Raw genomic sequence first — 27,916 nt, 5'->3', positions numbered from 1 at the left:
AATATTAGTTAGTTAGTAGTAGTCTCTCGGTAACTGAGGATGATGATTGTCTTTGTGCATTTTAATCTATGATAGATGAGTGTGCACAAAGACACTTGTGCGTGAAGGAGATTTAAGTGGAAAATCCGATGCACAGAGACAGTCCCACTCTCTCGGCGTTGGAAGCCTGGGTCAAGTGGCACGAAAAGTCGTTACACCTGGAGACTTCCTCAGCTGCATTGGATGGCCGTGTTGTCCTTTGTGCTCCAACACGCCCTGAGCACTCCACAGTGCTTTGCTGTGTCGCCCTCTCAGCCGTTGAACCTTCTTATTGGTTTCTTCTGTCTATTCGGCCGAAGCAGTCTTCACATGCTGGGTGAGCAAAGCCCTGGTTCACCAGGGGTCGATGACTCGATGGCTACCCTCACAAGGTTTAGCTGGCCTGTGGAAGCCGTTGCCCAGGGTGTGGCCGCTGCCGAATGCTAGCAGCTACATAGATTGTTAAACAACATATATTATATTATTATTTTAAAGGATACTATTATAATAAAAGATTATAGTCAAAGCACTTGAGTTCAATTACTAGGTCTATTCCTTACTACACAGGATCTGTATGACCCTAGGCAAGTCATTTAATTTCTTTAGATTTCAATTTCCCTGTCTGTAAAATGAGGAAGATAAGATGATGTCATAAGTCTTGTCCTTCTTTAAATTTATGATCCTAGGACCTTTGAGTAGGGGATTTGTGATCAAGTAATCAACAAGCATTAATTACCTCAAAATGCTAGACATTGTCCTAAATACAGGAGATACAAAATACAAAAGTCAAGCTGTTCCCTACCTTTAGGAAGCTTGTAGTCTCCTGGGGAAGACTCTGTGATATATATATATATTTGTATAAACAAATATAATCCATTTTTCCAGCTAAATCTAGGATGTTTTGTGTGTTGTTGCTCAGGCATGACTTCTAATTTGGTGGAGAGAATGCTGACATGCAACTGTGTGTTTGTGTGACAGGAGGAATTTGTTCAAGAGCTTTGAAGAGGAGAAATGTCTTCTGAAGAAGAATCTATGATTTCAAGACTAACTCTAGATAGGGGGCAGCTGGGTACCTCAGTGGATTGATAGCCAGGCCTAAAGATGGGAGGTCCTGGGTTCAAATCTGGCCTCAGACATTTCCCAGCTGTGTGACCCTGGGCAAGTTACTTGACCCTCATTGCCTAGCCCTTATCACTCTTCTGCCTTGGAGCCAATTGGCTCCAAGATGGAAGGTAAGGGTTTAAAAAAAAAAAGACTAACTCTAGATAGATGGGAAGTCAGGACTGTGGCTGGCCTTTCCTTAGCTGCTTTGTTTTGACTTCTCTCACCCAAATCACAGTTCAAGTGTCCCTGATATATTAATTTCTACTTGTGGAAGTAAGGCTGAGTGATGAACCAAGCCAGTGCCATTATTGTTACTTACAAGATATTGAAAGTTCAAGTGAAACCCCCATTTTCGGAGAATATTTTCCTAAGTAGAAGAGACTTTGGTGTTAAGTATGACTTATTGTAATCCCTTTTGCTTGCATGTTAATAACTTTCTTTGAAGCAAAGCCACTTATAATATTATAAAATTGCTTGCCAAAAGGGCAATAGTTTTTTTTTTCTCTTCTAATTCCCTGATAAGGACCAATGTGACAAGCAGAGCTTTGTCACTATATAAGCAGGAATAATTGTGTCTCAAATTGCACTGCTGCTAAGTACTCATCTGGTGACCTTCATCTGGATGGTGGTACTTGTATGATTATGGAGAAAGTTGGTATAGGACCAGAAGACACTCTATAGTCCCAGAAGAGGGAGACGGAGGGGTTCATGGGCAACTTTGCTCTCCAGGCATCTACTAGTCATTGGAGATCTGGTTGACTAATTCTCTTTTGCAATAATTGGTATCCTTCAGGAAATTTCACCAGCTTACAAGTTGTATATTAGATTTTGCTTTTACCTTGGAGGGATGCTGGGGCAGTGTTCACTACATAGTTTTTCATTTAGAGAGCATTAGCCACTAAATGTTGAGGAACAGACAAGAGAACTGATTCATCTCTCCAGTTCTTGAAATTAGTCCCACAAATCTAGAGTACAGAGGATTTTGGTTGGAATTTCAGTTCTTCTACTTCCTAATTCTTAGGCAGGTCATTTTAATGTTTCTAGGCCTTTGTTTCCTCATTTGTAAAATGAAGGATTTTGAACTTGGTGACCTCTAAGATTGTTTCCAGCTTTAAATCTATGATCTTTTCACTTGTTCAAACTTCATTTAGTCCTGGTACTAACTCTTGCTTCTGATATGACCCCCACATTTTGTCTCTGACCTCTCAGTGTCTCACATCTCTAGAAACAGACACTAGCTTTGTGTGTCCAATCTGATGTTTCTGGCTCTTCCCTGATTGGAAAACCTCTGGCCAATTGCCTTTTCTTCTTGGCTTCATCCTGAGCCATTTATTTTTTTATTTTTTTTATATTTATTTAATTTATTTAAAATATATTTATTATTATAAAAATATATTTTTTATATTTATTTTAAAAGCGGTCTCGTTAGTTTTTCTTTTAAAAGTTTCATCCAAGAATGAGTGGGGAGACAATGGTATCTGGACTTCTAGTCTTCTAGATTTCTCTCTTAAGAGACAGGAAACCAGACTTATCCTTGGGCCTTTGGAGTCATGCTTGGTCATTGTATTGGTTCAAGTTCTTAAGTCTTTCTTACAGTTATTGTCTTTTGCTCTGTTGTAGTCAATGTTTAAATTATTCTTCTGGTTCTGCCCTCCTCACCCTCTATCAGCTCATACAAATCTTCCCAGATTTCTCTGCTTCTAATTGTTTCATCATTTCTTACATGCAATAATGTTTCCTTAATTCAGATACTATTATCATTTGTTCAACAAAACATTCCCCCATTGAAGGGCACTCCCTTAGTTTCCAGTTCTTTGCTACAATGAATATAGTGCGATGAACATTTTTATGTACCCTGTTCTTAATTCAAAAAGAGACAAATTACTCTTTCAAAAATAAATTAAGTTACTTTTTTTCTTTTGTGGCCCCTAAATGATCCCCCCCCCCCCCCATGGGTCAGCAGTCTTTACTTGAAAACTATTTCCCCACCCTGATGTTGAAGAGTGATTGGGAGACTTTTGAGAAGGCATGTGACTTGATTAAAGCAGTAGAACAATTAAATGATTTTACCATGCCATTTGGAACTTATTAGAGAGACAGTAGAGGTGGGAAGGCAAGAGGAAACAGATTCCAGACAGGGTCAGAGTACACACAAGGACATTAGAACATTTTTCTCTTGGCCTATTGGGTAATATGTACTTTTTGCACTTTTGTAAAAGGGGAAAGGAAGCTACAGAGGGCTGATATCCTTGGAAATTCTGCCTAATGGCTTAGCATGGTGGGAATTTGCTTAACCTGCTATGTGAAGGTTGTATAGCCTTGGGTTTAAATAACTGAGGTTAGCACTAGGGAAGAATTTGATTTAGAGAACAGAAAGGAGTAAATCCTTTTAATATTTATCCCATCTCTTTCTTCTTTTCCATACTTAACTCTCCTCCCTATTTTCCAGGCTTTCATTACTACACTCTAGAATTTGTTGCAGTAGCCTCCTAAATGACCTGACTCCAATCTTCTCTTCCTATAATCCAATCTAGGTTATTTTACTAAATCAATATCTTTCTTTAAAATTTAATTTAAAGTTTTAAAAAAACAAACCCTTATCTTTATCTTAGAATCACTGCTAAGTATTACTTCCAGGGCTGATGAGTGATAAGGGCCAGGAAATTGGGGTTAAGTGACTTGCTCAGGGTCATAGACCTAGAATTTGAACCCAGAATCTCTGATCTCTGGGACTGGCTCTCAATCCACTGGGCCACCTAACTGCCCCCACTATTGCTTTCCATTGTCATTTCTCTGTTGAGGGACCTTCCCTGGCTTCCTGTAATCTTTATTATGGCACAAGCCTATTTTTTAACTTCATCGCCCACTATTGCCCCACACAGATGTTCTGCCAGATTGGTCTATTCACTGTCACTCTGAACAGAAGAATTTCCATCTTTTTTGCCTTTTCCTCAAGCTATTTACTAGGCCTGGAAAGCCTTATTTCTCCTTCTCCTCTTTACATTTCTAAATCTTCCCCATTGCCCTACACTACACTTACTTAGGTGTAACAGTGACTGCCCTGGTCCCTAATGCCTGAAGGCCAGGTGTATTACATTGGGGTCCTCCTCCAGGAGCTCTGAAACCTTAAAGGTGGTTTGGGGTGTCCTTTTCTAACTATGGATCTGCGTGAGGCCAAATTTTCCTCATATGCCTCAATGAAAACAACATATTACAACCAATTGAATATACAGTTATGAGAATACGGCTATTTTCTATCAAGTCAGACATAAAGGAGATTTCCAAAAATATGTAAAATGAGGCCACTCTTTTCACTAACAGTTTTGGGGTTATATTTAATTTTCTGAAAAACATGTCATTTATGTTGACATGCAGTGAACTTACTATTATTTAATATTGTTATTAACACAACTTAAAAAGTGAATATTAAAATTTTTTGTTTTAATCATTTATATGGTAAAATATCAATAGACAAAACCCATATAAACAAAAGCTTTTGGGGGGGGGTATTCAATAATTTTTAAGAGTATAAAGGAGTCCTGGGATCAAAAAATTTTGAGAACTACTGAACTATACTAATCTACTTATTGTATTGAAGACAGGCAGTGATTTGTCCAGGGTCACACAGCTAAGAAGTGTATGAGATCACACTTGAACCCAGGTCCTCACAAATCTGGGTCTGGCTATCTACCATGCTACCTAGCTGCCTCCACATTTTTGTTCACCTTGTCTTCCTCCTTCCAGTCTGCATGATTTTTTCCTCTTCTCTCTGTCCATTCAAATGTTTACTAACTCAAGTCCTACCTCTGTCAGGGGGCAATTTCTGTCATTTAAGTTTTGTGCTGTTTACTATCTATGTTATTCTTTGGACATTTATGCATATCTTGCTGTAAACTCTTTGGGTTCTGGAACAATGTGTCTGGATTTCTCTGTGAATTTCCCAAGGCTGAGTTGTTAATAGCCTCCATAAATGTTTGTTTCTACATGTGCTACAAGTGAAGTAGCTATGATAGAGAGAACTGAGGACTCTTAATAGTACAGTTTTTGAAGGTAGGATCTTAGGTTTCTAGAATTGGGACTAGAAGGAACCTGAGGTCAACTAGTTCAACTTCCTCATTTTATACATAAGGAAATGAAACCTCAGAGAAATGGAACCCAGGTCTCCTGATTTCAAATCCAGTGCTCTCTCTCTCTCTTATATAACATTTGTTGAATGAATGAGTGAAATACTGAGCGATGTTGAAGAAGAAATGATAGAGCCTGAAGGAAGTGTAGAGAGGGAGTGAGAAAAAGGAGTGGAAAGAGAGGGAAAGAGGGAAAGAGAGAGAGAGAGGAGGCAGAGGGAGAGAACTTTAAGACTATATCAAGATTCTTTGCCTTGAGAGATGAGTGACATGGACCCCTTCAATTGGGAGAAAGTTGGATGCCAAAGAATCAGAAAAAGGAGCTACATTGTTCATTATCTACAATATTTATTTTTAGATCTTTTTCTTTCTGATTTTTTTCTCTTTTGAAAACTGAGGCTTCCTAATTTGACTTCTCTGTATTTGATCAGAATGATTTTAATTCTTTTAAAGAAACTATACCCAAAGTCTGTGCACTTTGTTGTATTTTTCATTAAAAAAAAAACAAACCCTCTTTTTCCATCCTAGCAAATGCTCAATCTTTTCCACTTCAATAGCCTGAAATTCTCCCCTGGGAGTCATAATCTCTTTAAATATTTTTAGGTTGCCAGATTTCTTATGTTTGCTCTCCAGGAAGCCAATTTTGTTTCTATGCTCATGAGAGTAGTCCAGCTCCATCTTTTGCCTGCTTGCTGCATCACAATAAAATGCCGCCTAATTACTGCCTTTGTTGAATCCCAGACATGTTAGTGTTTGTCTGCAGGCTAAGACTGTGGACCATAAACTCTTTTCCAACTGGAGATAAGTCTCTCCATTATTTAAATCTCTAGGTCTTATAACAGGAGGTTACTATCCAGCCACCAACATCAACCCAATTATTTCCAGTCTTGTAACCAAAGTGATCAAGTAAAATGACATAAGCAACTAATTATTGAGATATTTAAAAATAATATCTTGCTGGAAGAGAGTTTAAGAGAATTCTAAAGCCAGAGTGTTCAGCTTCAGAGGCAGTGTCAGTCCCCTGGCTTTTGATCCCTTCATTATTTTCATTCTTGGTGTGAGAGTAAGAAGTCTGAAGGAAGAATTTTGAGTGTGAGGACCTGAGAAGTTTTACTACTTCTTGTAATGGGAAAAAGCCGGAAGTCAGACCAAGATTCATACTGGATTTTAAATAAACACTTCTACAAATAATCCCTTCTTAGGGGAATGGAGCCAAATAAATTCCTATTTTCTTAGAAAATGTCTTCAAATCTGACTTTCTCTAAAAAGTAAAAATACAGTTTGGAAAGGATGCTAACCTTTTGGAACTGTGATAGAAAAATGAACCAGGCAGTTAAAAAAATGAAATGCAATGGGATTTTATGTAAGAATCAAACACTAAATAATGAATGATTATCTCCTTAATTTTCAGTGGAAAGAATTTGTAGGAAAAGCCAGATGTTAGCTATGTGCTCAGCCTCTGAGGTGGTGTCTAGCAACGATATTAGTGATTGCAAGCATTGTGCTTTAGGAAAACCTTGCAGATGAGAGTGAAGAGTGAGAAGCTGTCCAATTTCTTCGTACTAGTCCCTGTCTTAAAGACTCTTCCCCAGTTCACCAGCCAACTTGTTTTTCTGCTTTCTCTATCTTTGTCCAGTCCTGGCAGCTCAGACAAGATACTAACTGTGAATGTCCTGATCTCCCTGCTTGCTCCTGCTGCCCCGTGTCCCAGGGTGATGAAATATGTGAAAAATGATGAAGAGCTGAGTTTGAATCCTGACTTTGAACCTTATTAGTTGTGTGACAATAAGAACTTAACCTGAATTATTTTATTTGTAAAATGAAGATAATAATAGCAGTTATCTTACAGGGTTGTACTCATGAGAATCAAATAAGATAAACTTCAAGGCACTATATATTATTATACTTTAGGCGGGCTGAGCTACTGTCCCTGGTTCAGGTTCACAGAATCTGTCACAAAGCTTGCCTTTTTTCAACTGAGATAATTTTTATTGGTGGCATACTGGTACATGTAGCCTCCCAGTAAGCAATGTTGAGAGAGAAAGGATCTTTTACCCCCTCTTATCTGGCAGGTGCAATTATATTGCTTAGAGATGACCATAACATTGTTAAAAAATGAGTTTAGTTGTATGACCTTTATTTACTCCTTTAATATCTATGAATCTCAGTTTTCTCTTCTATGAAATGGAGATAATAATGTTGATAATCACTCAGGGGTGTTGTGGGGATCAAATGAAATAAGGTATATAGAGGGCTTTGTAAACCTTGTAGCACCATATAAACAAAGAGAGAGAGAAAGAGAAGAAAGGAAGGAAGGCAGGAAAGAATGAAGAAAAAGTAAAGAAGAAAAGAAGAAAAAAAGGAAAGGAAGGAGGAAAGGAAAAGGAAGAAAGAAGAAAAAACAATGGATTGAACAAGTTTGTAAAACACATTGAATTATTAGAATGCAAATGGGTAAGTGAAATATTACTGCATTTTGTCCTACAGACTTATGGGATAGAAATTACTTTAATTGGACCCTGATTCAAGGATCTGTTATAAATTTATTTTCTTATTTAGAATTTTTACACTTAAGACTTTGAATAGTCTATATTTCATCCAGAAGTTATCTTTTCTCTTTTATTTATTTTTTTATGTTTTTGATTTGCCAATTGATTCATATACCTCATAACTCAGCCATGCATCCCTAAGTGAACCCTGTGTTTTTCAATCACCCTCTTCAGGGGAGAATGTATTATTATTCTAAAATGCAAAGTTTAAATTCTTTTTGAGAGTAATTTTATTAACATGCTACCTCTCCAAATCCAGAAAGTGAACTGTTTGGAGAAGGTATCATGAAGATGCCTCCACAGACAACATGATGCACCAGAAGATCCAGAGTGAACTTTGGGATGCGGTGATTTGAACTGTGTGGGGTTGAATGCATTTGTTTTGTATGTATATGCTTATGCTGAAGGGGGCTGCCCCCAACTGGTCTTTTGTCAATGCGCCTAACAATCATGAATTTTGTTCTCTTTTCCTCTTATCCTCAAATTATTGTAATTTCAAAGTTGGTTATGTTTACAAGATCCATTGGAAAGGCTAGTCTTCCATGGATCTCAGGGGGAATGTATAATTGAAAATCTGTTACCCTAAAAAAAAACAAAACTACATTTCCCAGGAGTCCACTGACTTCCTGTCCTTACATACTTCCTGTAGACAGGGGATATTAGGCAAGGACGTGAAGGATCCCACCTTTTTACTTCCCGTCCCAAGTTTGGTGGTGGTAAGGTGGGTGTCTGAACTGGCTGATCAGCCACGGGCATGTGGTCTTTATTTTGTATCTTCTTTATTCCTTGATTTCTAATGATCGTTAATCTCTTAAAATATGTTTTTATTATTGAGATTTAATTTTAACTTTTACAAAAGGCATAAAAGTCTAGAGTGTCTACTATTGCTATTATTTGTCTATGGAAGGCGCTTCAATGGCTGAAACTTTATCTGATCTAACCAATTCAAAAGTAGGTGATCTTTATTAAATTGTTGTAGAATTTGAAATATTTCATTGAAATATTCCATTCATTTCTTCTCTCTCTCTCTCTCTCTCTCTCTCTCTTTGTGAAATAATAGATGATGTTTATATGGTGTTTCAAGGTTTACAAAGTCCTCTATATACCTTATTTCATTCGATCCTCACAACACCCCTGAGTGGTTATCAACATTATTATCTCCATTTCATAGAAGAGGAAACTGAGACTCATAGATATTAAAGTAGTATTTAAAGGTTACACAACTAAATTTGTTTTTTAACAATATTGTCAACTAGAAAAATAAAAGTTTCAGTCACTGAAAAGAGAAAACAAAAGGGACATCAGTATAGTTAAATTTTTTTTTATTTTGAATTATATAATTTAAGGATCGCATAAGTAGAGGTAATAAAGTGGTTATACAAGTGGGTAAGTGTAGGTATAGGATATACAGTGTAGGATAGGGCAATGTCAAACTCAACTAGTCCTATTAAATCATACATAAAGGTCCCTGTGTGCTTCATATTAATTTAGAAAACCATGTATTAATTACCTGTGTTCTATGGTATTTTTATTTGTTTTGTTAACTCTTTCCCAAATCCATTGAAATCTGATTGCAGGGTCACTGGGGAGCGTTGCTGGACTGTGGGCTAGTGTATCCACTTGCTAGCATATTCATCCACTTATATATACATGTGCTTTATACAGGGGTCTGTATGTTATTTAATCCTTATAGCAGCTGTGGGAGGTAGGCATGTCTGGTGTTATTCCCATTCTGACAGATGGAAAATGAGGCTCAGATAGAATAAGATTTCCCCAAGATCACAAGTAAGTGGCACCATGATAGTTCTAAGCCATGCTTCTGAATTCCAAGCCAAGGATTTTTTCATGATTTTATTTTTCATTATTTATTTTTAAAAACCCTTACCTTCTATCTTAGAATCATACTATGTATTGGTTCTAAGGCAGAAGAGCAGTAAGGGCTAGGAAATGGGGGTTAAATGACTTGTCCAGCGTCATACATCTAGGAAGTGTCTGAGGCCAGATTTGAACCCAGGAACTCCCATCTTTAGGCCTGTCTCTCAGGCCTAAAGGTGCCCTGCTATCCCATTTTCATTATTTTATGCTGTTTCTTTAACTTCATTCTCAAACACCAAGAACAGATAATCATTAAGCAGTGGAGGGAAGGAGCAGAGTAGTCAAGAGGTGAAATGGGTTAGGTGAATTCTTGCTTGTAGCTATTTAGAACTTATTACAGAACTTTAAAGAAGACAAAATTGGAAAAAGACAGGAAAGATTTAAAATGTAAGAGGGATATTTCTGACACCCTCTGTAATCTCTTTGTAGGAGACCATGGAGAATAAAAGAAAGAACACTGGATTTGAAAGATCAGATCCTGTCTTTGCCACTTACTACCAACCCAAGAATCCTCAGACAGGTTATGGCCCCCTCTCAAGTCCTCATCTTTCTCATCCGTGAAATGAGGAATGTTCTTGAAGGTCCCTTCTCTCTAAAATCCTTAGAAAATTCCACAGGGAACTGTAGTGACACGGCTTGTTTTCCATAAGCATTGTTATCCTTTGCATGGAGGGTCACTGTCATGCTCAGCATGAGGCGGGCCATTCTGTGACAAGAAAACCTCTCTCCAGGTTGCTTTTCTCATGCGACATGCCACCTTGACGATAATATGCTTCAGTGGACAAACCAGACGGTGACGTGTCTTTCACTTCTCTAGTTGATAGACCGCATGTCATAAATGGAGCAGCTCCTGCCAAAATCTTGCTTGAGTGGTTTGCATGGGTTCTTTTTTCCCTCTGCTGAATGCAGGGTCCTAAAACAGAGAAGGGAAATGCGAAGAACTGTTGCTGATGCACGAGATGCCACTGGAGTATGCCCACCATGACTTACTGAGGTTACTCAGTGAAAAAGATGGCCATTGTAAACAGCCTAGAAGACTGCATACCCATTCCCTGAGTGATGTACCTGCCACACTCCAGCGTGTTACAAATCCACATAACAGTCTGGCGTCCTGGGCTTTATGTTGAGAGTTCTAAATTAGCATAAATACATGCAAAATCACAAGCAAGGAGAATCCCTGTAGACCACTGCCAAGAGGCTTTCTATTTATTTCAGCACACACATGAAATGTTTTGGATTCTTAAAGCGTACTACAGTTCTGTTTCATTAGGATTATCTGAAAAAGTGAGCCTGGTCTGATGGCTTTAGTCTTTAAAGAAAGCAGCACATGGTTTTATAGGGCATTAGAGTTCAAGTACAGACATTTCATGCATAAAAGGAGTATTTTATGAACAAAAAGTCTCCCTTTGGCTGTGGTATACACAGAACAGCTCTTCATTTGAGAGGTTTAATAGACAGTCCTATATCTGAAGTCAGGAAGACCTGAGTTTCAATTCTCCTTCTGACAGTGGCTGGGCAACCACTCTGAGCTTTTGTTTTCTTACCTACAGAGAAGATTGTGTGCTCATGTAAGATTCATATGTCTATACAGGGGATCGAAATGTGTTTCAGGGGAGGCATTGAGGTTATATATCTGGATATCTCTGGAATTTTGTCTATCTCTTATCAAGGGAGACTGCGATTTCTTCGTTGAGGGGACCAGAAGGGCCATGACTCTGGGTATTTTTTCTCTAGTCTTAAAAAATGTTTTTATAAAATATTTTTATTGTCATGCAAAACACACTTCTATATTGTCACTGTTGTAAGAGCACACTCATACATAACTAAAACCCCAAAATAAAACCATATGTACACTGATGTGAAAGACTATGCCAACAGTTCTTTCTCTTTTTCAGTCTTTGAAAGGAGTATTGGACTAGAGTTATATCAAAGTGTACTTGGTAAAAGTTTAACAACAACCAGTTCTAAAAAAATGTACTGTGTGATCCTAGGCAAGTCACTTAACCCCATTGCCTAGTCCTGACCACTTTTCTGCCTTGGAACCAATACACAGTATTGACTCCAAGATGGAAGATAAGGGTTTATTTAAAAAAAAAATGTAAGCACAAGATGCTTTTAAATTTAATCTTCATTAACATTTTCTTCATTTCTTAAGTTTTGGCAAGTCATAAAACAGTATATATATCAAGCAGTGATTTGTAGTTTGCTGATTTCCAAAGAGTAATGCTCACACTGAAAATTGGAGCTTCTTCCTCCAGCACACACCCCTGCCTACTTACATCTATGCTGTTGAATTGTTACAGTTGTGTCCAACTCTACTTGACTCCATTTGGAGTATTCTAGGCAAAGATACTAGAGTGGTTTGCCATTGCCTTCTCCAGCTCATTTTACAGATGAGGAACTGAGGCAAACAGTTAAGTGGCTGCTCTAAGATCACACAGCTAGGAAGTGTCTGGGGTAGATTTGAACTCAGGAAGATAAGTTTTTCTGATTTCAGACCATGAACTCTATCCACTGTGCAATCTGGCTGCCCTAGCTGATATCTATCTGTATCTTTAAATGTTGATGATCTAGAGGTATAATAGATTTAAATGTACAGATTTTTAAAATTAAAAAAACAAAAACCCTTACCTTCTGTCTTAGAATCAATAATGTGTATTGGTTCCTAGGTAGAAGAATGGTAAGAGTTAGGCAATGTGTCCAGGGACACAAAGCTAGGAAGGGTCTGAGGTCAGACTTGAACCCAGGATCTCCTCTCTATATACCTAACTCTCAATCCACTGAGTCATTTAGCTACCTCTGACTTAAATATATTCTTAACCTGCAATATGTGAATGTGTTTAAAAAATATTTTTATAACTATTTCAATAGAATTGATTTCCTTTGTAAGCCTATATAATTTATTATATAAAAATATTATTCTTAGGTGGAGTCCAGAGATTGTCAAGGGGGACCATGATACAGAAAAGATTAAAACCGCTGGGTTTAAAACAAAAGATGTTTCTCTAGTTGATAGCTCTTAAGGAGGAAGGGTTAGCTCCCTGTTTATTCCTGCCAGCTCAGAACTCTTCCACCAAAACTTTGATTACACAAAGACCTTCACAAATACAGAATAGGGAGTAAAAGCATTTGTCCAAACAAATTAGCACAATGCACTGAATGGAAAATTCTATATAGCTTAGAATACACCAGAAAAATGGGCAAGAATGAATGAGTTCTTCTGATGGGAGGTAAAGTTAGCTCCAATTAAGAGAGAAAAACCTTAATCTCACCCTTGAGAGATACTCTCTCCAATGTCTCCAGAGTGGCAAGCTAGAAATATGGAATATGGTGAGGACTTGGCTTCTCATGGAGGTCTGCTGCTCCCAAAGTTTTTCCTTCTTTCTTTTCTGGAGTCAGTTCCAAAGGAGATCCCTCTCCAATCACATTTATTTCTTCTCCCCAAGAAGCTCTGGAATAAATTGTATTCCTCATTCAGATATGCAGCGTTACATTAGCAATCTCTCCACCAATTAGGAGTCTCCCACATATATGTATGCAACATGTTCCCTGCCACCCCCAGACTTGGAAGTTTGAGCAAATATCTCAAAAAGTGGAAGAAATAATAGGAAAATAATTTCTACCTCACAAGTTATGATGATGCCCAAATGAGATAATGTATTATAAGTGTACTGAAAACTTTAAAGTGCCATATAAATGTCAGTTGAAGCCTTTGTGACATAATGGATAGAGAGCTACTCTCAACATCAGAAGGAGTTGGGTTCAAATTCTACCTCTGACACACATTGGCTGTGTGTCCTGGGAAGGTCTACTCAACTTGTTGGTGTTGTAGGCAATTCTCCAAGACTCTTAAATTGCACAGAAGGTGCCAGCCAGCAATTGTTGGGGGAAGGAAGGTTCCCTTCATCTAAGAGTTTTCTATATCAGTGAAATCACAAGTCCAATGCCTGTCTATATAAATATTAGTTATTATTATTATTATTATTATTGCTTATAAAAGCAAAAGAAGTATTCCCTTTCTTAGCAGAAAAGAATTTTTCCTCTCTAAGCCTATGCCATCAATAGGTCTTTCTCACTTAACTTACTTCTACTCTCTTAGCTCTTCCACTCCACATGCTGGCTTTTTCTCTCTGCTTCTATATATCATCACCATCTTTTTGGCATCACCTCATTTGCTCTATAATCAGAAGTCAAAATCTCTACATATCTAAAGGAGAGAAGGTTCTGTTCTGACAATCTCTGAGTTTCTGGCCAAAGCAGCCAATACCTGAGCAGACTCGGGGGTGGGGGTGGGAGATTCATCCCAGGTGACTCTTTGTATTGACAATGATTGCTATAATGAAATTCCAATTGTAATACTAGTCACTGTCATACAATTTTACCTGTACTCACAGGCCTGAACTCAGGCTGTTTCTGCATGTTGGGAGTAAAACCTCTTACCTGCCTAGTCAAGAGCTTGCCTACTCAGCTGGATGCTATTTTTAGTTCTGTCTAGTAGTAAGTGGCAGACTATTTATTCCCCTCCCAATGCTAAAGGAAGAGATGCTGCAGTATAAAAATGACTGGATTTTTAGTTTTATTTAAAAAAAAATTAAAATTCCTAACATTTACATGGTCCTCTAAGGTTTGCAAAACTCTTTACAGATGATATCTTTTGTTACCCTCACAACACCGGTAAATAGGTGCTATTATCCTTATATTGCTGACAACAACAATGATTATAACAACTGGCATTTATAAGTGCTTTAAAGTTTGTAAAATGTTTTTAAGGGATCTTTAGACATTATTATTATTATTCTCATTTCAGGGATAGATAAGGAAGCTGGGGCAGATACAGATTAAGTGATTTTTCTAGGGTTTAAGGTGGTAAATATCCAAGGCTGGTTTTTAACTCAGGTATTCCTTATTCAAGGTCATTGCACCATCTTACTGTCTTTATTATGAACTTAAAAACAACAAGCTTTAACATTTCAATATACGAAGAAGAAAATTTTCTACATTTGTGTAAATATATAAATCTTTAGAGGTGTGAAAATGTTCTTTATTCAACTTTGATAGAAGTAGAAACTAGCTATTCATTGGCCAAAGGTTTGGCAATACCCATAGTGGTTATTTAAAAATCAAGATGCATTTTTAGGGAAAGAGTTGACTCAGAAGGAATATCTGAGAGTTTCATCTTTGGTAGTCAAGGAAAAAACCCAGCTATAGAAGAAAACCCCAATTCTTGAGGAAAATTCTTTACCTCTTCAAGTGTAGAAGGTATCTTTTACTCCCATCTTGTCACAGAGCTACTCATCTATCAGGAAGCAGGTCCAGTCAGAGAATGAATGAGAACACAGAAGCTTTTTCAGTCAAGTGTGGGAGCCCTGTGTGTCAGAAGCTAAGCTAAAGAGAGGCAAATACCCAGGAAACACAAATGAAAGAACTACCCAGTAGAGACCCTATGTCTAGAGGAAGGGCATAAGGATACTACAAGAAAGGATGGAACATAGGGATCTGATAGTATCAGCTGTATAAGTTGCCTTGGTTCTCCATGTTTTCAACATGTGTTTCTCTCTACTACAGTATATTATGTACATCACTATTAATGTTCTGAATAGTTGTGGGATATTGTGTTTCAGATTTAGGAGGTGAGGGGAATGTTTTGTCACTATGGTTTATGATCTGCCATCTCAATAAATGCCTTTATTTTGGGCTAATTTTGTCTTCTGGATAAATATTAAAGATAAGCATCCCAGTGGGGGCCCTGAGAGAGTAGATTCATGGTATACCTTGAATTCAGCCACCTGGGGCCTGAGACCATGAGTTATGACTTGGGGAGTATTCCAGAAGGCCTGCTCCAGTATGAAGAATTGTCCAACATATATTTAGAATACCTTGGACCAACTGGAAAGATTCTTTGTATGGCATCTAACATTTAGTTCTGCTGGGATCCACTGGAAAAAATTAGTGTTTTCTTTTTTTTTTACTCCCAAATAGTAATTAATAAATTTTTCTGTATATTTCTTTGATAAGTCAGACTAATTTCTTCCTTCCTTCCTTCCTTCCTTCCTTCCTTCCTTCCTTCCTTTCTCCTTTCTTTTCGTTCTTTTTTAAACTCTCATGTTCCACCTTAGAATCAATATTGTGTATTGGTTCCCAGGTAGAAGCGTGGTAAAGATTAGGCAATGGGGGTTGAATGACTTGTCCAGAGTCACAGGGATAGGAAGTATCTTGAGGCAAGATTTGAACCCAGGACCACCACTCTCTGGGCCTGGCTCTCATCCCCTGATTCACCTAGGTACCCCCAGATTAGTTGCTTTCAAATAACTTTTGCATGTTTTGAACATTTATCTATTAATATTTTTATTACAAGTGTGGACATTTGAGTGGTATGAATGTTGCCCCCTGGGATAGTGTCTAGCAATGCACTTAGAGCATACTTTAGGGGCTTATACATATTAATTTTTAAATGTTTTACTTTTGAACAGTTTAGATTGCTTGCTTTATTGTGATATAAGCCTGGACAGTTTGTCTGACATTCTTTTGTTCCTGAAACTTAGTAATGTAGAAAGAGTTCCCAAAGTGTTGGGTTTTCCAAAATGGATTAAGTACTTGGAATTGGTTACTTGGGGTTTCTAATAAGTATGCAAACTTTATCCCATGACTTATTATCCTAGAAGCCACAGGAAGCCCCTATAGGTTTTTGATGAGGACATAATATAGTGAGACCTATGCCTTAGGATGACTTGGTGAAGGGAGAAAGGCTGAAATCAGAGATCAGTTTGGAAGCCATTATAGTAAACTGTTCAAGAAATGATGAGGTGATTAGGAATTGAACAAGTTTGAAGAGAGTAAATAGATGAGAAAGGTCATGGAAGTGGCATGGACACAATATGGCAACTGATTGATAAATGAAAATAAAAATTCCGGATGATTCTGAGGCTATGGACCCAAAGAATAGTGTTGCTTTCAATAGAAATAGCAAAGTTTGTTGGAAGTGAGTGGTTCTATTTTGGATACGTTGTTTGATATTCCAAATGGGATATCCAAGAACATCAGGCTACCGGTAATAAGGGACTAGAGTTGTGCCATGAGATTAGGGTAGGCTATGTAGATCTGGGGGTCTCCTTCATGGTAATAATAATGTGACCCTTAGGAGCAGATGAGATCATCAAGAAAGGACCTAGTACATAAACTTAGATTATTCCAAGTCTTTCTTGGTTATTGCTTTTTCTTCAAAGTCTACTCTTCTCTCTTTTTCTTTCCAAGGTCTTCTAGAAAAGTGTTGCCCAAAGGAGCATATGTGTTTGGAGGAGTTTTTTAATTCCATTACTAAAAGAGATTTTTTAAAAAATGTCTCCTGCTTTTCACTATTCAGTTTCCTCATGCCTTGGGCAGAAGTCCTGAGGAAAGTTACTAGTAAAGTAAGTCCAGTATTCCTGATGAAACCCTGGAGAAATGTTTCTCTCAATCATTTGAAGATTTTTAAAAATTTAATTTTGCAGACATGCTCTGGGATTCCTTTTTCTCTTCTGATCAGTCAGATGTGAGATAATTTCATATTTTGTCATTATCTTACTAATCAGACCTTTAAGCCTGAAGGTTGTTGCCTTGTCAAGGGGCCATATCTCATTCTAGTTACAAATACAAGATTTTATTAGAACATAACTTTGAACAACAATTACAGAGTTTAATGAAATGGGGTTATATATTCAAAATTATTTTTATGGATATTTTCTGTTTTCACATTGTCTTCATTTAAAAAAATTAGTTTTATTTTTTAATGAATGAAAATCCACTTTTTTCTCACCTTTTCCCCTCCCCACCATGATAAAGAAAAACAAAACAAACACATATATATGCATAGTCAAGAAAAACAAATTCCCCTTATTGGCTATGCCCCTAAAAGATGTTTCATTCTGTACCCCAAGTCTCTCATTTATCTGTCAAGAGATGGATAGCATGGTTCATCATGATCCTTCTGGTATCCTGGCTGGTCATTGTGTTGGTTAAACCTTCTGAGACTTTCAAAGTCATCACCTTAATTTCTGAATATATTCTCCCTATCTCTTATCCTCCCTGTCATCCTTAAACAAACAAAGGAACCCTTACCTTCTTTCAAAAGTAGAAAAGTGTTAAGGGCTAGGCATTTGGGGTTAAGTGACTTGCTAGGGTCACACAGCTATAAAGTGTCTGAGGTCAGATTTGAACCCTGGACTTCCGGCCTGTAGGCCTGATTTTCTATCCAATATGTTACCCAGCCACTTCTGCCTGTAATCCTTTTAAGCAAAGATTTCAAAAAAGCAAAACAAACAATTTAACAAAATCATCCAACAATGATCATGCCTGATGGTATATGCCATAATCTCCCACTTCTACATAGAGGATAGGGAGATAAAGGTGTTGTTGTTTTTTTAAAATTTCAACCCTTATCTTCCATCTTGGAATCAATGCTGTGTATTGGTAAGGGTAAGGTAATGGGGGTTAAGTGACTTGTCCAGGGTCACACAGCTGGGAAGTGTCTGAGGTCAGATTTGAACCCAGAACCTCCCATATCTAGGCCTGGCTCTCAATCCACTGAGCTACCTAGCTGCCCCCTGGGAGATAAGTTTTTAAAACTCTTCACTTGTTAGTATAATTAGTTATTTTAATAACATGACATTAATTTTCATGAACTTCTTTTGTTCTTTTAGAAAAGATTCTGAATATTCTTTAGTTGACTAATGAGTGCTCTGTATCTTGGGTTGAGTCTAAACCTCGGATTGTGGGTATGTAAGGAACAGCTGGGGGAGAAATAATGCAGATAAAGCAGCAAAGGGGACAAATGCTAAGGATATTTCAAGAAAACAGAATGAAAGGAGAGGATTGGAAAATAAATAAGATGGTAGGTGGGAAAGAAAGGCCTACTCTTATCTGGCAGCAATTTCTCATGTTGACTATGTAGAGGTAAGACTGTCTCTGAAGGAAAACAGGTGTCAGAGATGAGCAAAGAGGCAAGAATGTGGAAGAGTGGAGCAATTAGCACAAGTTTAGGGTTTGGCAGGGGAGGGGAGCAGCTATAGGAGCATTCTGGGACTGAATCTAGATTGGGGTAGTAGCCTTCTAGGCTACCCCTCTGTGCCACAAGTTAGTGCCAATTCTCTGAACTTTGTCTCACCTGGAAACCAGGAATGTAACATTTGGAGAAGTTTGCTCCCTCCTCATGGAAAGCTACTTGGGCACTTGAACTGTCTGGGAACCCTGGATTTGGGGCATTCTTATTAAATCTTTTCTTTTCCAATGTCTTCCATCTTTTCATTTTCACGAATGAGGCTCTTTCCTCATGGTAAGGCCTCCCTGGCCACTGTTTCCAGCGATGACTGTACTTTCACTCATTCCCCTGGACTTGCTGTAGAGGTGGGGAAGTTGGTCCTCATGACCACTTTTAGGGTCATTTCTCAAGTCATCACTCAAGAAGCTCTCCAGCTTTCAGGTTCATGCAGTCCACATCCACTATCCAATTAAAATCTTGTTAGTTGATGTTTAACCTCCTTCAGGATACTCTTCTTCCTTCCTCAATGAATTCAGTGCCTGGCTCACAATCTTTCTCTCTTCCCAGCCCTTATACTAGGGGACTTCAATATACATATTATTACTCTCTCAAATATCCTAGCCTTAGCGTTCCTCAATCTCATTTTTCATGACTTACTCCACCCCAACAGGATACATGTAAAGATGGTTTTGATCTTGCCATCACTCACAAATGCACCACCTTGGTATTCATAAACTCTGAAATTCCTTTATGTGATCACACTCTATTGGTTTTCCAATACTACTCATCTCTTTATCCATTCTGTAACTTCTAATCCCTTTACCCTTTAGTTCCCTCCCAGTTCTGCATTAGCAACAGTAAGAATCACACAAATTTTAGTAGCTACTATACTAAAGAAATGGAAGGCTTGGAATATAGTATTCCAGAAGGCAAAAGAACTGGGATTGTAGCTAACAATAATCTTCCCAGAAAAAACTGGTTATAATCCCTAAAGGGGAAAATAATATAAAAATAGGAATTTTGAGCATTCCTGATGAAAAGACCAGATCTAATTGAAAATTTGACTTTCAAATACAAGACTCAAGAGAAGCATAAAAAGGTAAACACAAAAGAGAAATCATAAGAGACTCAATAATGTTAAATGGTTTCTATTTATATAAGATAATACATATAACTTCTAATAACTATAGCACTATTAGGGCAATTAGAAGGATTTTGCATAAATATAAGGTGAAGGAACAGGTCAATTATGTTGGAATGATATTTAAAAAATAGATGAGTAAAGAAGAGGGATGCCTTAAGAAAAGGAAGAAGGAAGAGAAAGAATGGGGAAAATTATTTCACATAAAAGAGGTATGCAGGGGCAATTAGGTGGCTCAGTGGATGGAAAGTCAGGCCTAGAGTCAGAAGGTTCTGGGTTCAAACTGGCCTATGATACTTCCGATCTGTGTGATCCCAGGCAAGTCACTTAAACCAAGTTCCCTAGCCCTTATTCTTCCGCCTTGTCACCAGTACTTAGTATTGATTCTAAGAAGGTAAAGGTTAAAAAAAGTTAGATTACAAGGGATTTCAAAAAGATACAAGTAGTGTGGAAGGAGAAATAGTGTTGATTCTAAGAGTTGGCAGCAATGGGAAGCGAGATATGGGATGACCCTTAAGAGGATGTTAGAATCAAGCAATGGGTTTCTTTTTAAAGGAGAGTAGATCTTGCATATTTGTATGTAACAGGGAAGGAGTTGGCAGACAAGGAGCAAATGAAAGTAAGAAGGTGGGAGAGACAAACTTGGGGACAGAGAAAGAGAGAGACAGAAACAAACAGACTGAAGCAGAACAGTGCTGGAGGAGATGGGAGAGAATGGGTTCAAGGGCACAAATTGAAGTGACAGCCTTGGCAAGAAAGCTGGAGGAATGGAAGAACACATCAAAATGTAGAAAGTGTGTTTTAAGGTATGAGGCAGGGGATAAGGGGCATTCCAAACAGATGTCTTTAATTTTCTCAATAAAGTAGAAAGCCAGATGATTATTTGAGAGGCATCAAGATTGAGGTGAAATTGAGGACTTGAAGAGAGAGAAGAATGTTTGGAACATGGGATTGTGTTCAAGTGTTAATAGAGGAAGAACTCAATGGATTATTGTGTAGCAATGAAGAAGGTCCAGTTTAGATAAGACAATATGTAGTGAATGTGCAGTGGACCCACTCATAATATTTTAAAGAAGTCCTTCAGCAGCATGTAGTAGTTTGGGAGTAGAAGGAAGAATGTCCTTTACTTCTCCCTAAAAAAAAAAATCTGTGAAGGCTCTTCATTTATTTAGCAAATTAAGTTATCCAGGCTCCTAGCTCTGATTTCCACTTATTTTAATCAATTTCTAGTCCTTTCCCAATTAGCATATTACTATATATTGTAGGTGCCCAATCATTTGATGAGTTGAATTGAATTTATTACTATTTGACTTATGCAAATGTTTACAAAGGACTTGCTTTAGAGCAAATTAGATCTAGTGTTTTTATTCATTTTATTCCTACTTACAAAGCACACAAATTAGGGGTGATTATTCACTTTTCAAAGACACCACAAATGCTTGCTCTCATTGCATTTCAAATGTGAACTGATATAAAAATTCATACTTCTTAAGAGCATGCCTATGTATCTGAAGAGGTACTATATTTAGAAACCATCTACAAAGAGCTTCAAATGGTCTTAAATCCTAAGGAGGCATTTCTGCATATGATGTGTATTGATTCTCAAAGAAGGTGTCACCTGACCTTGCTACAGTTATCTTCAAAGGATGGCTGTGAACTCTGGCACCCCAGTGCTGCTGCTTTATCATACTTTGTTCATACAATAGAACAATGGTTAACTAGAACTGAGAATACCTGTAGCCTGTCTAACTCTGACAGGCTGTCTCTACTTCATCATAGGATTCAGAGACAATAATAAATCCCTAGTGTGATTATTGGCAGGTGGCATGCTGCTTGTTAGGAGTGGATCTGCTAATAAGAAAAATTGGAAAAACACTTATCAACATATAGTTATTGATTGCCTATAGTATGTTATGCAACATGTGACAGCTGCTGTGGAGGATCAGAGGACATTAAGAACCAGATCAGCACTTCAAAGATTTACTGTGTAGACAAGAAATGTGAAAAATTAAAGAGCAATACAACTAACAACATGGGACCACAAAGCAAGAGTTGCAATGAGGAAAAACATATTTAATTAAGAAAAATGCACAGAAAGTGCATTTTGTTCAAAGGAGAATGAAATTACTTTGGGCTGCAATAATCTGGTAAAGCTACTTGAAGGAGGTGAGATTCAATTGGCCTTTGAAAGAAAGGTACGATTTGGATAGTGTAATGACCTCAGTATCCTTTCCATCCTACAAGCTCTAAACCCTGGAGCAATACTGCCAGAGTAAAACCAGCCATAATAGGCCAAACTCCCTTTTGAGAGGTGGGGAGTTTGACTAGCAGTTAATCCCCCAAGAGGCTTCCCTCTCCCAACTAGCACGAATCAGAATTACATCCTAGATCCAGACTCCTTGCTCACTTCCCCAAATGTTTGGTCCTATTTGACCCAGATAAGAACCTTATTTAAAACAAAACAAAACAAAAAATCCACCCCCACCCCACCCTATGAGGTTTTACTGGATGGGGGGCTGTCCCATTCCGTCTGGTTATTTCCACGCATGGGCCCAACCAGTACACCTGATCCATTCACACCATTCCTCTGTCTGCCCATCACTATTATTGTAAGTTACGCCCTTTGATACTCTGACATTTGACCTTTGCAATAGCTTTCATGGCCACAGACTCCTCTAAAAGTTGGCCAGCTGAATTGGAAGTATGCACTAATGGTCACAAGGGACATTGGATGAGTATGTGGGAATGGACCAGATGAACCCATCACCACTACTGAGGAAAGCAATGTAAAACACAAACTATTTTGATGGCATGATTACTAGAAGATAAGATGCGTGCATGCAATGCATGTAGGCTACATAAAACTCTCTGGGCACTTCTTGACAATATCTTATATTTCCCCTGGAGTTTATTCTTTGTATGCTGGGATTCTTTTTTGTTCAGTACAAACTGAAACTGAAAGTCCTTGGACCAGCAGCAAACACTCTAGCCAGAAACTATTATCAGCCAACTGCTCATTTAGAGCAAACAGGGCAATTCATTATTTGTGGGTATACGGACATGGTTCTTATAATTTTACTCAATACAAAGGAAGTCTGGTTAGACCATACTCATCAGTTTAATATTTACAGAGCAACCATAATGTGAAAAAATTCTATATGTGATATGCTATAGTAGGCAATTGGCATAGTGCAATGAGCACAGGTGTGAGTTTGAGGGTCTGGGTGTGAATCCTGGCTCTGGCCCTTAACATTTGTGTGACTAAGGGAAGTCACTTATCTCTCTAAGCCTCATTTTTCTCATCTGCAAAATAGGGGTAAAAATTCTTTCATCCCCAGCTTCTTGGGGTTATTTCAAAGAAAATATTTTATAAATCTTACAAGTGTAAGCTATTACATATAGCGTATACATATTCTCATTCATGTATTTTTGGCCATAAAATTTCTCAAACAATTTTAAGAGAGATTTCATGGAAGAAGATAGAGAACTAAGCAGATTAAAATAAACTTACTTTTTGACCCTGGGCAAGTGGCTCTAGTCTTATAACCCCAGGCACCTCTCTAGCCCTAAGAAATTGCAGAGCAATCAATGGTTGATGGACAAAGAGCTTCCTAGCTAATGAAATAACAGATCCCAGGCGTCCTTGCTAGCTCCCAGAATGCCCTCTAATCTCACTGGGACAAGAGCAAAATTTTATTTAAAGGGTCTTCCCTGTAGGCAAGGTCTCTTTACTTCCTGTCTCTGCTGACAAACAGATGCACCTCATGATGTGAGTGAAATTTTGGGTGGGCCTTATGGCCCACCTGGCACATGCCTTTTCTTACTTGTATATTCTTAAATTCTCAACCTTTAATAAACCTCATAAATATAATACTCCTTGCATCGAGAAACTAATTTCTACCTGCCTCAGTCTCCCCTAAATTTTAATCTTTACACTCCTCTTAACTAAAATCCTTGAGGAGCTATTGATACGAACCCCCTCCATTTTTTCTCTTCTCAATCCATAGCAGTCTGGTTTCAGATACTATCACTCAACTGAAACTGCTCTCCAAAGTTACCAATGATCTCTTGTCAAATCCAATGGCCTTTTCTCAGTTCTCATCCTTCTTGGTCTCTTTGTAGCATTTAACACTACTGACCACTCTCACCCTCTCCTCTTAGATTCTCTTTTCTATCTGGATTTTCATGACACTGATTTCTTTTGGTTCTTCTACCTGCCTCAATAGTCCCTCTCTGTCTCCTCTGATATATCATCATCCCTATTATGTCCTCTAATTATGAGTAAACTCCAAAGCTCAGTTCTAGGACCTCTTCTCTTTATATACTTGTTTAGTATAGCTCCTATTGGTTTAATTATCATCTTTCTATAGATGAGTCCCACATATACATATATGCAAATATATATATATATAAATATGTATATATGTACCATATATGGTGATATAAAGATGACTAAAGTCATTTTGTGATTTTTATCAAGGTTAAATGAATCCACAGCCTTAGGAACATCTGGTTTTATCACTATAATGTTGAATATCTAATGAGATTACATGTAGGGATCTTAAAGCTATAAAAAGGCATAAAACAATATAAACTGATTGAAGCTGCTTAAGTTATCCTTTTCAGCACATACAAAGAGGTCCCAGTTTCTCCAATCTAATTTAGTTCTACTACTAAATGGCACTACTAAGTGCCAGACACTGTGCTAAGTGCTGGATATACAATTAATAAAAAAGACAGTCTCTGCCCTCGAGGACCTTACAGTCTAATGAGGATATGGGAAAGACATCACACAAAAGGAGGCAGGAAGGGTGGTATGTGACCAAGATACCAGGGGACATTAACTTATTTTTCTGAAGCTGAAACCAGGCAGAGTAGGAGATAAAAAGTGGAGTGGGCTCAGAGTCTAGTTCCTCATCTCTAGAAAGGAAAGCCATGGGAGGAATTTGGTACTCCACTCTCCAGTCCTCCAGAAGGAAGAGGAGGCCGAAGGAGGTGGTGACAATCAAGGCTTGAGTTAGCAGTGTGGTGATTAGAAATTAGAACTAGATTACAATTAGGAATGATGACTTTATCCTGGGAGGGACATCTTGTTCCCTGGGGTTGAAACCTGGCTGAGTAGATGTATGGTGGAGTAGTCTTTCCTGAGAGCGCCACTCCCATACATCACCAATTGCCAATATAATATTTGGAACTGGATTTTCTATAGGCATCTAAGACTCAATGTGACCTGGCCAGAACTTATCTTTTCTTTCCTTTATCCCACCCCACTTCTGAACTTCCCTATTACTGTCAAGGACACCACTGCCCTCCCTATTCACTCAGCTTTACAGGCTTAAGGTCATCCTTGAGTCATTCCTCCACATAGGTAACAGTGCATATAGTACTGAAGTCAGTCAATAATGTGAATCTTGAAATTTCTCAGACTTGTGAATGTTAAAAAATTCCCCATTGGGGAATTTTTCATTGGGACAATTCCCTATTGGGGCTATTCCCCATTTTAAACAGTGAAGCTACTTAGACCTAAAATGTGAGAACTCTACTTAGATCAGAAATGTGAAGACCTCTACTCCACCTGTACTTAAGCCTGCTTTAGGGGAGAAAACTCCTTGCTGAACAATGAAAAATACTTACACCCATACTTAAGCCATGCCTATTTTTAAGACTAAAAAAAAGGTTGATAAGTATCTATAAAGGTCAGGCAACTTGTGAATTTACAAGGAACAAAGAACTGGGAAACTTACTCAGAGCTTTCCTGGTGTGAATTACTCAAAAATCCACACCTTCTTAGGTGTGGACTAAGAATGGTCTGTCCTTTGAAAAACATTTACTGTGATTGGTAGATGTAAGAATTTAGGGGAGGTGACAAAGGAAAATTTCCCTTTATAAGGAAAGGAAAAGCTGAAAAACAGGGATTCTCTGGATCTCTCAAAAGACAGTCTCTAAGGAGGTTGTTGAGAGAAGGACAATCTCTAAGGTGGTCTCTCAAGGGAGGCTGACTCTGGCTGGAACTCCCTCTGGGGAGACTCTGTCCCTCTGAATCCTCTCTTGAACAGATCTTATGGTGAGTGATTAAGATATAAGGACTGACTGATCTTTTCTTTTAGGGCTTAGGCCTGGGTTGGCCAGGGCTGCCTGGGCCGGCCTATTCTTTTCTCATTTATTTCCTTTTTTTTCTCTCTCTCTCTCTCTTTCTTTGATTCCTCATTGTATTATTAATTAAATTTTCTATAAAACCCAGTTGACTTGGGTATATTCATAATTGGGAATATTTCCCTGGCGACCACCTTATATTTCATTTAAAACAAGACACTGTAGTGAAAACATATTTTCTGCGGTCACAATTTACTCACCCACTCTTATATCTACTACAATTTATATCTTCCACTATTTTAATCACTACCATTTATGACCCTCAACCATTTTAACTCTTACAGTTTATGGCTTCAACTATTTTAATTATTACAGTTTAAGGCATCCACTCTTTTAAATGCCACAATAAGACCTAAGTTTGAATCTTGCTTCAGACACTTAATAGCTGTATAATGCTGGGCAAGTCACCAAAACCTCTTTAGGCCTCAATTTCCTCATCTATAAAATGGGGATAACAATAGCACTAGCTCCCAAGGCTTTATGAGCATAAAAAGGGTCAATATTTGTAAAGTGCTTTGCAAATCTTAACGTGCTATTAAATGTTATTAATATTATTGTTATATACAATCAGTTATCAACTCTCATTGTGTTTCTTTCACATCTGTTCCCTTTTTCCTACCTTTTCTACTTTTTCTCTACAGCTACTTACCATCCTAGTTCAAGGCCTTATCATCTCTTGTATGGACTACTTAAATAGCATTCTAACTGGTCTCAATGCCCCAAGTTTCTCCTTACTTTAGTCCATCCTCCACATAGCTATAAACAGCTCCTAAAGTGATCTTCTTAAATCACAACTCTACTCACTGAACTCTAGTGGTTGTCTATTACCTCCAGTACCAAATTGTTTTGATGACTGCTGCTTTGTAATATAGTTTTAGGTCAGGGACTGCAAGGCCCCCATCATATGTGTTTTTTTTCATTATTTCCCTGGATATCCTTGATCTTTTGTTCTTCCAAATGAACTTTGTTATGGTTTTTTCTAAATCAGTGAAGAAGTATTTTGGTAGTTCAATGGGTATGGCACTAAATAGATAAATAAGTTTGGGTAGGATGGTCATTTTTATTATATTGGCTCGTCCTATCCATGAGCAGTTAATGTTTTTCCATTTGTTCAAGTCTAGTTTTAGTTGTGTGGCGAGTGTTTTGTAGTTGTGTTCATATAGTTCCTGTGTTTGTCTTGGGAGGTAGATTCCTAGGTATTTTATTTTGTCTAAGGTGATTTTGAATGGGATTTCTCTTTCTAGTTCTTGCTGCTGAGCTGTGTTGGAGATATATAGAAAAGCTGATGATTTATGTGGGTTTATTTTGTATCCTGCAACTTTGCTAAAGTTGTTGATTATTTCAATTAGCTTTTTGGTTGAATCTCTAGGATTCTTTAAGTAGACCATCATGTCATCCGCAAAGAGTGATAACTTGGTCTCCTCCTTGCCTATTTTGATGCCTTCAATTCCTTTATCTTCTCTAATTGCTACTGCTAGTGTTTCTAGTACAATGTCAAATAGTAGAGGTGATAATGGGCATCCTTGTTTCACTCCTGATCTTATTGGGAATGCATCTAGTTTATCCCCATTGCAGATGATATTAGCTGTTGGTTTTAGATATATACTGTTTATTATTTTTAGGAATGACCCTTCTATTCCTATGCTTTCTAGTGTTTTTAATAGGAATGGGTGTTGTATTTTATCAAAGGCTTTTTCTGCATCTATTGAAATAATCATGTGATTCTTGCTAGTTTGCTTGTTGATGTGGTCAATTATGTGGATGGTTTTCCTAATGTTGAACCAGCCCTGCATCCCTGGTATGAATCCTACTTGATCATGGTGAATGATCCTTCTGATCACTTGCTGGAGTCTTTTTGCTAGTATCCTATTTAAGATTTTTGCATCTATATTCATTAGGGAGATTGGCCTATAGTTTTCTTTCTCTGTTTTTGACCTGC

At 37.8% G+C, this 27,916-nt stretch overlaps 2 long non-coding RNA genes across 2 annotated transcripts in view; one reads left to right on the top strand and one right to left on the bottom strand.

The window, feature by feature from the left end:
- The window catches only part of LOC130453812 (uncharacterized), a 51,732-nt gene extending 42,701 nt beyond the window's left edge, over positions 1–9,031 (top strand). Inside the window, exon 3 of the long non-coding RNA XR_008911385.1 lies at positions 76–9,031. This is a non-coding gene — a long non-coding RNA (uncharacterized LOC130453812). The remainder of the gene's footprint in view (positions 1–75) is intronic.
- Positions 9,032–9,109: 78 nt separating this feature from the next.
- On the bottom strand, positions 9,110–26,804 carry LOC103104906 (uncharacterized). The gene is made up of 3 exons (XR_468146.3): positions 14,913–26,804; positions 12,943–13,121; positions 9,110–10,583 (listed from the first exon to the last, which is right to left on the bottom strand). It is a non-coding gene; the product is annotated as an uncharacterized LOC103104906 (long non-coding RNA).
- Positions 26,805–27,916: the final 1,112 nt, after the last annotated feature.

The sequence above is a fragment of the Monodelphis domestica genome, chromosome 4, assembly GCF_027887165.1.
Source record: "Monodelphis domestica isolate mMonDom1 chromosome 4, mMonDom1.pri, whole genome shotgun sequence".
Taxonomy (NCBI): Eukaryota; Metazoa; Chordata; class Mammalia; order Didelphimorphia; family Didelphidae; genus Monodelphis; species Monodelphis domestica.
The sequence above is the reverse complement of the archived record's forward strand: the minus strand, read 5'-3'. Positions and strand labels throughout refer to the sequence as shown.